Source organism: Pezoporus occidentalis, unplaced genomic scaffold, assembly GCF_034315485.1.
Source record: "Pezoporus occidentalis ecotype Australia unplaced genomic scaffold, CSIRO_AGI_Poc_V1 ctg51, whole genome shotgun sequence".
In the NCBI taxonomy this organism is placed as follows: domain Eukaryota; kingdom Metazoa; phylum Chordata; class Aves; order Psittaciformes; family Psittacidae; genus Pezoporus; species Pezoporus occidentalis.
Window position 1 is genome coordinate 456,042 of NW_026915847.1, and position 13,840 is coordinate 469,881.

The 13,840-nt window shown below is 39.5% G+C and overlaps 1 long non-coding RNA gene across 1 annotated transcript in view; it reads right to left on the reverse strand.

Moving 5' to 3' along the window:
- Positions 1–447: 447 nt before the first annotated feature.
- LOC134173328 (uncharacterized) overlaps positions 448–13,840 on the reverse strand; it is an 88,548-nt gene continuing 75,155 nt past the window's right edge. Inside the window, exon 2 of the long non-coding RNA XR_009968205.1 lies at positions 448–576. This is a non-coding gene — a long non-coding RNA (uncharacterized LOC134173328). The remainder of the gene's footprint in view (positions 577–13,840) is intronic.

The window sequence follows — 13,840 nt, forward strand, 5'->3', positions numbered from 1 at the left end:
TCCATTTCTGGTGGGTAATCATAACCACTTGTGATAGCAGTGCTCTTCACAGGTGTACTCTGTAACCTGCCTGGCTCAGCAAAGGCTGCTGTGGTTTTTAACTCAATAACAAACTGATGCTGCACTAAAAGGCAAAAGCCTTAGACCACTAATATGCCATTTTCTTCCAGTTCCAGAGAGGTGAAATAAGTTTTGGGTTTTGGTCCCCACACTCTGGATTATTTCCTTTCTTCTTCCAATGACACAGTTCGATACAAAACCTTAAAATGGTTTTGTATCAAACTGGGAAAACACTGGGAAGGAAGAAGCAGAATTTAAGAACTCCCCTTTCTCTCCGAATAACTCAGTGTTACCTGTAGTTATGTTCCTTTTGCTGTTCTCCTTTTGCACCAGGAATATTGCCCTCAAGGGAAGAGAATGTTATTTTCAGCTCAGTTGACCGTCTGTCCTGGGTTCAGCAGCAGCAGTCATTTTTCTCCTTCTTAGTAGCTGGTGCAGTGCTGTGGTTTTGACTTTCAGTCTGGGAACAGCGCTGATAACATCGATGTTTTTAGTTGCTGCTCAGTAGTGTTTGGTCTGACCAAGGACTTTGTGAGTCTCATGCTCTGCCAGGGAGGAGGGGAAGCCGGGAGGAGGCAGAGACAGGGCACCTGACCCAAACTGACCAAAGAGGTATTCCATACCACAGCACGTCATGGCCAGGATGTAAACTGGAGGCAGTTACCCGGAAGGGCTAGATCACTGCTCGGGTCAGGCTGGGTATTGGTTGGCAGGTGGTGAGTGGCTGTATTCTCTTCCCTTGTTATTTCCTTAGCATTATTATTATTATTGGTGGTAGCAGCAGTGGTTTGTGTTACACCTTAGTTACTGGACTGCTCTTATCTCAACCCATGGGAATTATATTCTTTCAATTCTCCTCCCCATCCCTCCAGGAGCAGGGAGGAGGAAGGGGCTGAAATGAGAGAGCGAGCTGTGTGTCTGGGCTTAAACCACGACAGTTCTTTTTGGCACCCAACGTGGGGCCCGAAGGGTTGAGATAATGACAGGTCTGACTGCAGTGTTTCTAATTGCATTTATGATAAGCGTTCATTTTTTTGGATTAATAGTCACTCATCACAATGCTGACTTATTGGCTCTCAAAGTTGTTGCTCTTGATCTCACAGTTTCAGCGTGTTGTACCATACTTACAGCCGGTATTTGCTGTGTTAGTGTCTATTGGCTGGGGACCTTGGGCTAAGGTTCTTGTTTCATTGTACTTTATGGTAATGACTTGTAATACAATAGACTCATTGATCATAAAACTGATCTGGCTTGCGTTCCCAGTCTGGTCACCACCTCTACACTTTGGGAAATATATAATAGAATTGCTTAGCAATTACACATCTTTTTTCCCCTCCTCAGGTGGTCAGCCTGTGAGGGAGACATTCCCACATGCCTTAGTGACAAGTACAGCAGCTACACCAACCCCAGTGACAAGTACAGCAGCTACTCAAACTCTGATCCCAGTAGACAGTGCAGCTACTCCAGCTCCAGTCACAGCAGCTACACCAGCCCCAGTGACAAGTACAGCAGCATCAACTGAGAGTTCTGAAGGTTTTGAATGGCCTTTGGGTATCCTTGGGACCTGCCTGCTGATTGTGATGGGGATCAGCATGGTGGCACACACAGAGACTGTGTTTTACCCACCACCATTTTGTCTGATCTCAAAAGTTAAGCAGAGTCGGGTTTGGGTCTTGTCTGGGGTTAGATGACGATATAGGAGGACCAGGAGATTTTCCCCGAGGCTGGACAGTCATGAGTGGCAGGGTGTGTGGGACAGTATGGGCAAGTATCTAGTCCACTGGGCCCCTCCAGTGCTTTGGAAGTGTCGGAGATGGAATGCAGCTGTATGGAGTCCCCAGCAACAAGTTGCAGAAAGTGTTGAAGGGGAGGGTGAATTATTTTTGGCCTGGTGGGCCCATGGCACTTCAGGCCATCAGGGCAACATACAGATGGACTCATGATTGAGTGGTGGACTTAGCAATGGACACTATTGCCCAGGTGATTCACAAGTGTGAAACATGCTGCAATTAAGCAAGCCAAGCGGTTAAAGCCTCTCTGGTATGGAGGACGATGGCTGAAGTACAGGTACGGGGAGGCCTGCTAGACTGACTACATCACACTCTCTCTCCTGCTCTGAAAGACTGTTACAAGAGTTGGAGCCTGACATCATGGACCGGATGGACTCAGCAGCTTTATAGGGATTGGTCCATGAACTAAGGAATGATCTCTCTCTCTCTCTCTCTGTAGATGTACATATATATATATATATATGAGATAAGTATATTGAAAATGTGGGATCTGAGCATAACGTGAATAGTATGGAATAAGTGGTGGATACTGTCCTGGGTTCAGCAATAGCAGTCATTTTTCTCCTTCTTAGTAGCTGGTGCAGTGCTGTGGTTTTGACTTTCAGCCCGGGAACAATGCTGGTAACACCAATGTTTTTAGTGTTGCTAAGTCATGTTTACTCTGACCAAGGACTTTGTGAGTCTCATGCTCTGCCAGGGAGGAGGGGAAGCCAGGAGGAAGCAGAGACAGGACACCTGACCCAAACTAGCCAAAGAGGTATTCCATACCACAGCATGTCATGCCCAGGATGTAGAACTGGGGGCAGTTACCCAGAAGGGCTAGATCACTGCTAGGGTCGGGCTGGGTATCGGTCGGTGGGTGGTGGGCAGTTGTATTCTCTTCTCTTGTTATTTCCCATATCATTATTATTATTGGTGGCAGCAGGAGTGATTTGTGTTATACCTTAGTTACTGGACTGTTCTTATCTTAGCCCGTGGGAGTTATAATCTTTCAATTCTCCTCCCCGTCCCTCCGGGAGTGGGGGGGACAAAGGGGGGAGTGAGAGAACGGGCTGCGTGGGTGGGCTTAAACCACAACACCGTCCACTTGTTCTAACTCCTCCTAAACTGGAATAAATGGTATTGGGATGAGTGGTGTTTTCAGATGTTACAGCTGCTGTCTTTTGCATAGAACTCAGTACTTAAACATCTACCACTTAAAGACCTTTGAGGGACTTTGTTTCAAGAAAGCTGAATCTAATTACATGTTAAGTTATTGAAACTATGACATATGTGATTACCTGCTTTAGATTGAAGTAACTTGTCACATTCCTGGTAAATAGGAGAACAGTAATGAACTTTATATGATGACTACTCAGTTTAGGAAGCTATATAGTGAAGGATATTTATTAAGGAGAAAGGTTTCATGTTGCAAGTTTGGACTTGGCTCCAGCCATCAAGTCCTGCTCTCAAAGTCAAGGCACTGTTTCAGTTCTGCTGTGACTTCCCAGGAGTCACACAGGGAGAAAATCTTTTTCTGAACTGAGAGCTCAGTCTGGGATTTTTATAGCTCCTGATCCAGGCCCTTTCCAAAGACGTGTGGATTCTGTTGCCCATATGCTCTCACATGTGCCTCCTGATGCCCCAGAGAGAACTGCTGTGTTTTCTTCTTTTTCTTCAGCCTCTATCATTTTTGATTGTGTTCTGATGTTTTGAATTACATGTAATACAAGTTCAGAGGCTAGTAGTCCTTCTCAGTAAACACAGACTAGTTTTCTCAAACAAGCTTCTGCTTTTTTTTCTCACTTTGCTACTTCCTTTTACCCTATAGCTATGTGCTTTCCATTATGGCTCTAAAGGAATTGTCACTTTAGTTATCTCAAGAAACTAAAGCAGTTGGGTTTTTTTTAACACAAATATTGCATGTGGTTTACTGTATGTTCCTAGAAGACTCAAGTACAAACCTCAGTGTCTGGGAAGGGGAAGTGTTTGGAAGGTTTCCAATAATTTTTAATCCTCTGTTTAATTGCAAACTAGAAACCTGAATAAAAAAAGGGATATGTTGTTCAAACTTAGCAAAGGTCTGCGCTAAATCTCTGCTACTCCTCTAGAACCACAGGATTATTTCACAAGACATCAGTATTTAGGATGATCTATTCTCTGGAACAACAGGGCTTGTCCCTTAACTGTGACAGTTTAATGAAGTAAAAAAAGGAGTCTGAGGTGGATCACCATTCTATTTACTGGGCTGTTTCTTTCATCTTGCTTATGTTTCCCATTCTTCTTCTAGTGTGTGAGGTTCTGTGGTTAAATTGCAGGCTGGGGAGTCTGACAATTTGTGTTGTATTCCCAGTTCTGCCACAAAGTTGACATAGCAGGATGTATGGCTTAGCTCACAGCCATTTTTTTATTATAAATATAGGAACATTACAATGTGTGCAGTTGCATACCTAATTTATGCACATAGCTGTAACAGTGACCGTACATGTAAATGAGATATTTGCAGATGCAAATAGCTACTTATGCATATAACAGGCCAACAGGAACACACAGTGGTAATTATACCCACAAACTGTATGAATGAATGAACAGACATGTTAGGAAAATCAGACTGCTGGCTTCACTGTTCATTTGTACCATTTTAAGACCACAAGAATATCATTAATATTCCTAACCATGCTGAAGCATGGCTTATTACCATTTGTAATGAGCTTTAATATTATTAAGTGGGAGGTGCTAAAGATCAGCATTTTTTTTTTATCTGTGCCTGGGAGATTAATTTATTTCATAGATTCTTCCCTTTGGGTGATCCTGAAAATTTATGAGTTCGTGCTTGGCTCATATTTGCAGAACTTTGTATCACAGGGCTGGCTAACCCAGGTAAATGCGTGTTGTTATTCCCTGGTTCTGAAAAGGAAAAACACGAGCGTGGAGATAAAATGAAGTTACTCTTTCAGTGCTTTTAAACCCTTCCCTGAGTGGTGCCATGCTCTAGGAGGCAGGGTGGGACTGGATGTGGAGGCTGGATGTGCTTGTTTTGTAACTTTGCTTCCATCCCTCAGGCACTTCATGTACAGCCTAGTCAGTGTGATAAAGTAGCAACAGGGGAGAAAAGGAAGGGAAAAGAGCCTGTCAGAAAGAGCTCTTTAAAGTCAATACTCAGGTGACTGAAACGTGAACATCCTGCTTGGGGTTTTTCTTTCAGGACGAACCAAACCAGAGCACCCTGCCTAGGAAACCAGGAAGCTCTGCCAAACACAAAGTCAGGCTAATTGCATGAGAGACCTGTTCACCCAAGGATGGTATTGATCCAGGAGATTTAAACCATCTATTTGCCAAGCTGTGTATTCTAAATAAGTGCTATTTATGAGGCAGTACTTCCAGAACATCATTCCTACTCTTGGCTAGCCCTTGCATTGTTATGCCCTACCAGAGAGTGATTGAGAATCAGTTATGGCTTGGTTGTTTCCACCCAGCTCATTTCTTTTGAGAGTTGCAATGGAAAACTCAATATCTTTTTATCAAATGTTCATTCAGTAACACCAAATTACAAGCAAATGTAAAAGCAATTATCCAGGATAAAATAAGGTAGCAGAAATATAAGTATTTGTTTAATACCATAAATTTTTAATTCTGTATTCTCAATTCTTCCTGATTAGGGCTGTATTTCATGACAGACGACCTTCCAATATACCCTGTGTATGTGGCTTGCTAACTGCTTGGACGGGAGGACACGGTAAATGTTTGCACTGTGAGGGTGGTGAGCCACTGGGACAGGCTGCCCAGAGAAGCTGTGGCTGCCCCATCCCTGGCAGTGTTCCAGGGCAGGGTGGACAGGGCTTGAAGCAATGTGGTCTAGTGGAAGGTGTCCCTGCCCATGGCAGGGGCTTGGAAATCATTAAGGTCCTTTCTAACCCAAACCATTCTTTATGGACATGGTGGGACAAAGGGATGTGTGCTTGGATCTTTTGGGAGAAAAATAGTTTTTCACCCAGGTTGCAACAACCAGAGCAAATTTTTCCCAGGTACCTTAAGACAGATACAGGTTTAATACTTTCATTAATTACTAATGCCAAAAGTGACTTATTTTACGGTGAATTATTAGTAAACTTTCAGAAGTTTCAGAAGTTGACCTTAATATAGATATTTTTTTATATTTATCCTTTTTTAATTATTTTTTTGCAAGAAGATAGCTCCTATATACATTATCTGCTGTAATACAAAGTACTTTGGTTGCATGGAAGTAATTGGAAAGATATTATATAGTGTATAATATCTTTATATTTTATCTATATAATATATAAAATATAATATATATCTTATATAAGTTATTATTGAACCCTATCATAAAAATGTTTTGAGAATATTTGTTTTGTGTCTACTTTGGTTCCTTCTTTTTTTTCTCAGTTTTCCATTGTCTCTGTGAGGGAACCTCTCCTTTGTGCACTATGTAGATGCAGTCTTATGTTAATATCACAAATAGAATGCTGTTTTGGCTCATAGAGGGGAGTATTACTGGGACCAGGGCTGTTGCATTCTCATATTAATTTGAACTGGGACACTAGTAAGTGTTCACTATAAATAGCATGAGAGGTAGAAATGTTAAAAAAAAAAAAAAAATCATTGCTAAAGATATAGCTGAAGCAAGTAATAGGAATATGGTTCTCCAGTTAATCTCCAGGGAACAGCTCTTTCATTTAACTTTTGAATATTCAGATGAATTTTAAATTGTGTATAGCTGTATCTCCCCTAAATGCATCCTACTCATTGATGCTAATGGAGTCATTTAGAATTCTGAGATTCTGAGCTTTATCTAATAACTTTGTAAACTTAGTTTGAATTGAGGTTTATGACTCACATTAGAAGTTGGACAGCTACTAAAAATAAATTTGTAATCCTGTGATAGGCAATCTTGAGAAACTTTGTGCACTGGCTCTCAACTCATCTAAACTCTAGTGAATCTTGCTTGTCTGGAAATCTCTATGGAAATCTGAGGAAGTTAAGGAACTGTCTCTGATATTGAAAGCAGAGAAGATGGAGGAAAGTCTGCAGTAAGATCTGCCACTAACTTAGTGAATGACTTTGGGTTAAGTGTTCAGATGCTGAGGTTAAACCTCAGCAAGAATTAATTTAATTTACTGTCACCTTTTTTCTTTTGCAAGCTAATGGCTACCAGTGTTTTCACCAGAAAAATTTCATAGATGTACCCCAAACTGCAGTTTTGGTGATAGGACTGAGAAAATCAGCTTTATTTTACACAGGGGGGTTAAAAATCTCTAACTGGTATCTGTCATATGGTTTTGTACCATAGGTCCTCCATATGCAAAAGGCATGGAGGCTTACTACCATAATAATGGTGGTTACACAAGTTATAGCAGGTTAGAATAATTAGGAAAACCCCTTTGTGATGTATTTATTCATTTAAGCTTTAACTATTATTTAATCAAGAACTGGCAACTTGTTTAAGAAACGAAACAAAACAAAGCAAAAAAAAATAACAAAACCAAACCAAAACCAAAAGACCCAAACCAAAAACCAAACAAATAACAACTAAAACACCATAACTGTTTTTTTTTTTTTTTGCATCTTAGTATAGATTCAGTTTAGGATTCACTTGGCATTTTATCACTATGCATGCAAGTCCTTAGGCTACAAGAACCAGTGTATGTATGTCTCTTTTGGATAAAACAAACTGAAATTGAGAAGAAAAATTATGTTATTTCTTATTTAAGGACCTTTTGTTACCGTATATGTTTACTGGAATATTTGATAATGAAGATAGTAAGTAGGTGATACATAGCAATTTTTTATTTCTTTTTCTGAGAACTATTTAGTTTTAAGATTTATGTTTTTTTAGCAATGTCAGGAAAAAGTCTGTGTAGAGGCAAGAAATAAACAGCAGGATATGAATCTGGAAGACATTTAATGACAGAAAGGAATTTCAGATTTTGTGAATGATGTCTATTTTGCTCAAATAATAAATAAACCAAAACTGCAGCTCCTAAACCCACTAGCTCTACCCTGTGAAGTTTATAAGCAACCCTCAGTTGTACAGCTTGAGAAAATCTCTGGCACAAATACAAAAGTCTTGTTTATATAATCTCATGATGTGATGCAGTTAAGGTGAAATGTACTTAGTATAAAGATTATAAATATGATTCTCTGTGAACATGGCACTTTTAAAGGACTGTAACAAGATGGCTTAAGTAGCAGACACAGCACCTCTTTGTCTGCATTGCAGCAATAATTGGCTGAAGAGGCAGACAATGTTAGTGAACATTTGTCTGCACTCCTTGGAAAATGTCTTCAGTCCTGGCAAATGTATTTGCTCTGCAATTCATTTTGTAGGTATTAAGCAGAGTGCCATTTGCCTATCAAACCATGATCTCTTTAAGCAGATTATGGTTTATTGCTCCAAACATCAGCATCTGAAGGGGAAGGAGCATTTCTGTGACGTCATCCCAGCAGGTAGTGACATTTTTAATGCTTGATGACATTTCCTCTTGTAAATAGACAAGGGAAGTCAGTAGGCGCAGCATTGCTTTACCTTTTGTGAAATGTCACTGCACTGAGGAAAGCGAGAGAAATCCTGTATATTATTTTATTGTGTCTGGGAAAGAGAAGGAAATTACAACAAAAGGCTCATAGTGCCCTATGTATTTCTTACATTATTTGCCAAGGTTGCTCTAAGAAATACCAGTGAACTTCAACTGCATGCATTGTTAGTTTTTATAATAAACAGCTCTCTTACTCAAATCCCTGCCTCTTTACACTTCTAATGCTCCTGACTTAGCTCATGGAAAACACATCTTTTACAATCCTACCATCTGTCCTCCAGGATTTACTTTAAAAAGATTGTAACACCAAAAAATGTTCCTTTCATCACTCCTGTTTGCTTTCTAGCACCTGAACTGATACTTAGATCATTAGGTCATTAGAATAATGTTTCCAGTTTTGGTCCCTGCTCTTTTTATTATCATTTGAGTCTCCTGGCTGTCGCTTGTCTTCAGTCATCTTGCACCCTGGTATTCCCTGAGAAGTGTGATGTCATTGTGGCACTTGGCTGTAGCACTTTTTTCTCTATTGTCAGCATCCTGAGACTTTTGTGACCACAGATTGCAGAAAAGGAAATACAATTATTCTGAGTATAGTCATCCACAAGACAACTTGTATGATCTGCAGTTACCTTTATCTTTGGAAAGCTGATCCCAAATAGATCTGTGAGTCGCACAGAAATTTGAGTCTAATGTAAAAATGCTTCAGGAATAGTTTGGTGCAAGATTTTGTTCCTAAAATACTTCTCCTGAATGTCGTCTGTCTTTCTAGTCTGAGCTGCAACCAGCTGGTTTTCATCCAGTTCGCTGTTTTTGCCAGCTACTGAGAGCAGTTGGCACCATCTCTGTCTATCTCATATGAGAAAGCAGCATAGAAAAAGATATAATCAGTATGCTAACAATAATATTTATAGCCCAGGCTCATTAAATGATCATTCCCAGTAGCTTTCCTTCAAAATTGAACTGAACCCACAGACTATTCTGACCTCACAGGACCTGGTTTATTTGGTTATTTAAGAAATACTTAAATTCTGTCTTCTAAGATCAGTCTAAGGATTAGCTAATATAAGGACAAAATATCCTGTATTTGCTATATCAACATTCATTTTGAACAGCAGCACACCACTGCAGCTATGCCGGTGGTCCCCACCCAGTGGGTGCTGATGGCTTATCCAGGACCCTTTCTGTCTCACTGGTGCTCCCTCAGGGTCTCCCAAACCTCTTTCTGTCTTCCTGAGCACCTCATGTTGATCACGCTTTCTTGTTTTGAGCTGTTTCTTCACTATGATGCTTTTGAACACCAGCAGCACCAGGCAGTGATGAGATGCTGCTGTGGACATCTCTGCACTTCTCATCTCTTGCAGAAAGATCCTATGTCATTACAATTAATACTTTGATTTCATCATTTTATTCTATATTCAGAGGTCTTCTTGTGTACAGTTAATTGAAGGGCCACCAGCACCCTTGTCCAGCATCCTTACTTCCTTTCTCTGTCTAATCTTTGTGCCACCAAGTCTTTTATCAACAGGTTATCTATGGAAGTTTATTACTTGTTATTAAGACGAGATGAAAGCTCTTCATATCTTATCTCTTTTGAGCCTACAACACACAGCAGGTATTGAGTGTGATGAATTTGCTAGGCAAGTTGCTGTCTTGGTCTTCCCATTCTCTATTAACTCCAGAAAATACTTCCTCTGTACCCAAAAGTTAGATGCCCACCATTTGCTCTTGTTTTCTTGATCACTTTATAAAAGTGCTGGTGCCACTCCATCTGCCTAAATGAAACTGGAAGAAAAGTGTTTTGAGATTTCTTAACAGAAATTGTTCAACACCACTCACAGAAGACACGGGAAAGAAATCTCTGGATTGTGATACAGTGCAGCTTGGGAGGCTCACTATGATTAGCACAATTTATCCTCATCATGTTAGAGTGGCTGTGCCATCAATATTTGAAAGGGCACAAATCATCTTCCAAAGATGTGGTTCTGTGAGTAAATTTTGCACCCACTCAGTTTGAGCGGGTTGCAAATACATTCACACGTTCTTCATCACAACTGAGCAGCAGCAGCAGTATGTATTCCTTTTAAAGGAAGCTGGGATGAAAAAAGCTGCCTCTAAAAAAGGCAGATTAATCTCTCGGAAACTCCCCACTGGAACATTGTAACATTAACTGGCAGTTTCCTCGATCCAGGTAATTTATTCATGAAACTGATGGAGGTTAATCAAAAGTTCATATAATTGTAATAAATAGAATACATAATGGACTAATCATGCAATTCAAGGCATTTTGTAATTTATTTGAAATATCAGATAAAAATAACTAAGAGGTGTGCCAGGAAGCCAGCAATAATTTGGAAACTGATGAGCATGGCATACCTGCTGAACTATGAATAGATAACATAGTGTCTAAAAGGATATAGATAAATATAATAAAGTAGCAAGTATTCCACAGGTGTATACTTTTTGAAGGCTTTAAAATTGATTCTAAAACTCACATTGCCACCTCTTGTGCAATCTGGTTTCCAGTGGAGCCCTTCCGCAGCAGGGCTCTGAGGAGTCATATGGTTAGGATCTGAGAGGCCTTAGGAAAAGGAGATCCATTTGTTCCCTGTAAAGCTGAAGCAAGCATATTAATCAGACAGCATCCATGACCAGTGTATTACTATCGCAAATTTATTATTTATTTTAAAATTAGAGGGAATATTAACTTTTGAACATTAATGTATGTTTGTTGAAAAAAGCATTCTGATTTTGACTCTTGGAGTCGAAAATAAGCTTGTGTGTTGATGTTTATTACGACTTAAATGGTAAGTGCAGGATGAGGATCTAGGATGTACCCACCCTACCAACTGCACCCAGAGAGCCAAATCTGACTGCAAATCCACTGCACTAGTATACCAAATATGTAAGCATAAAATAAACATTCATTGGTTTGCTTTTTCTTTACCCAGGAAGCATTTGTTGAAGATTAATAAGGACAGAAGCTATGCTATAGGCACACTCTTAGGTTCAGTGTTCAGTGTCCTTTGTGGCAGAAAAGAATTATATGCCATATGTGGAAGCACACAGACACAGAAAGCATGTATTTTCTCATGAATGCATAGATAAGAGATATCTATAGGTATAAAATACCTATAAAATAGATATGTGTACCTATGTAGGGATGTGTTCTGAGTGATGACAGGTGACTGAACAGTGGCACAGGTTGCCTGGAGAAGCTGTGGAGTCTCCATCTGGAGACGCTGGATATACTCAAACATTGTCTGGAGATGGTCCTGGGTGGCCTGCTGTGGGTCACCTGCTTGAGCAAGAGGGCTGGACAAGATGAGTCCAGGAAGTTCCTTTCAACCTCAACCATTCTGTGACCATGTGAAATTCCACATTTGAGAAAAATACAAGCTTTAGTGGGGGAAATACAGTATTTGAAAATATTTTATGTTTTCCTTATTGAAAATGTAATTTTACAGTTGGCTTCTTGATAGCTATTAAATTTTAAAGATTTTTCATTTTGCATAAAAATTTTGTATGGTTGGGCACTGAAAATAAAGCCAGGTAAAAACTAGTCTAATACACTGCCTAAAACCCTGTTTTCTAGAAAATAAAATGTATAAAATAAAATGTCCAGTTCTAAAAACAAATCCTCAAGCAAACAGTGTCAGCTGCAGAGAGGGTGAGGAGATGTAATCCAGTTTCCTGAAAAATCATAATTTTCCCAGATACAGAGTTGAACACCCTAATAAGGGGATCATACAAAAAGAAATATTAAACATTTCACAGGAAGGCATTTTTCAGACCTTGATTGGAAGACTTTCAACTCAACAGTTGCTTTAATCAGTTTAGTCAATTATATTCAGGGGAATCACTTCAAAAGCACAAGAAAATTTCATGTTATGCCTTGTAAGTGATGAATAACTTCTAGGATCTGTTCCCTTCTTAAACCCATACAAAAAAGATGAAAAGATTAGCACTTCCCATAGCACCTTCACTTGCCAGGATTGCCTTGAAAGCAGTATGTAAAGCATGGTAGATTTTAAAACTAAAGAGGCTATTGTGCAGAAATTAATTGATGGCCTTGTTTTGAATGTGTGATAGCAGCAGAAGTAATGAGTGTAGACCTTGTTTCAGCATTTTGCTTTCCAGCACCCGGCAGAAAAGTTGGCAAGCTGAATTCTAGCAGGTAAGTGCTTTTTTTTTTCTGAAGCAGGCAGGCTTTTTGAAGCAAGTGTGTAAGCTCCTCACTCAGGCTATATTTTTTTTTTTTCTTTCTTATAGGCACTTTTCCTTTCAGGCAATCAAATCTTTTTCTACTCTGTAGGCAAGCTCCTTCTTTTCAGGCAGGCAAACTTTTTCCTCCCCCACTTTTTCCCCCTGGTAAGCAAACGTAACCTAAAAGAAAAGGACAGATTAAAGCTGTTTGCCCGTAAAACTCTGCCACCTTCATATACGAGGAACTTGTCTTACAAACTACTTCCTTAACAGTGTTTGCTATTGAGCAAGGACAAACCCCAAATGTCATTTCACGACATAATCCACTGTCAAAACTGGCAGTAGCCAGCAGGCCTGCTGGTGGTCACTCACAGATAACAACTGTGGAGTAGGCATAGCAATTTTTTTTTTTTCCACAGAATATGGTAAGTCAGGGTTGAAGAGTATTGGGAAGGAAGGGTGGGATAACTTGTGCTGCCTCTGTCATGTCTCATATATTCTTGAGACTTAAGTTTGCAGGACTTGTCAATGAGTTGTCAAGCTGGAATTCCTCAAAAACATGCCATTAATTGGCATCACATAAACACACTGTGTGTATTTTTTATAGTACCAGTAGTGGACTTATTATTTGCCCACTTCTCCATTAACAGTATTCATAAATACATATACACTGGATCTGTAAGCTGATGGTCCTAAGTGCAATTGAGTAGGAACTAATGCTTTGGAACCTTCATGTTTAAAAGATGGTAATATTTAAGTACTGAAGTTTGGAAATCTGAAAATAACGTTCCTTTTGTAGGCTAATATCCACCTTTTCACTGAGACCGCAGTTTACATGATTACTCCTTGTAGAGGCCTAAACACATTCATCCTGTTTATAAAATACATGGTACAGTAACCGTAAATAAAAACTCCTATCAATATTGTGCCAAGCAAGAACTCCTTGCAATATCAAAAGCTTTGCAAGCTTATTTTACAAGACTTCATTCTAAATCATACAAGTACAGTTTAAGAACACTGAAAAAAAGCTAGGTTAAGACATTGAAGTTGATTGCACTGCAAGAGTCTAAAAATTAAAACGTGGCTGTCTGAACCCAGTTTTGAAATTCCTATCACTTGGAATAAAATTCTCTATTCATTAAAATTTTAATGGGAGAAAGATTAATTTTTTTTTTTTTCTTAACTCACCAAGGTTGTTTTCTCAGTATTTGAAGTATTTAGGCTATTGATTAACATCTATTCCTGAAAGTG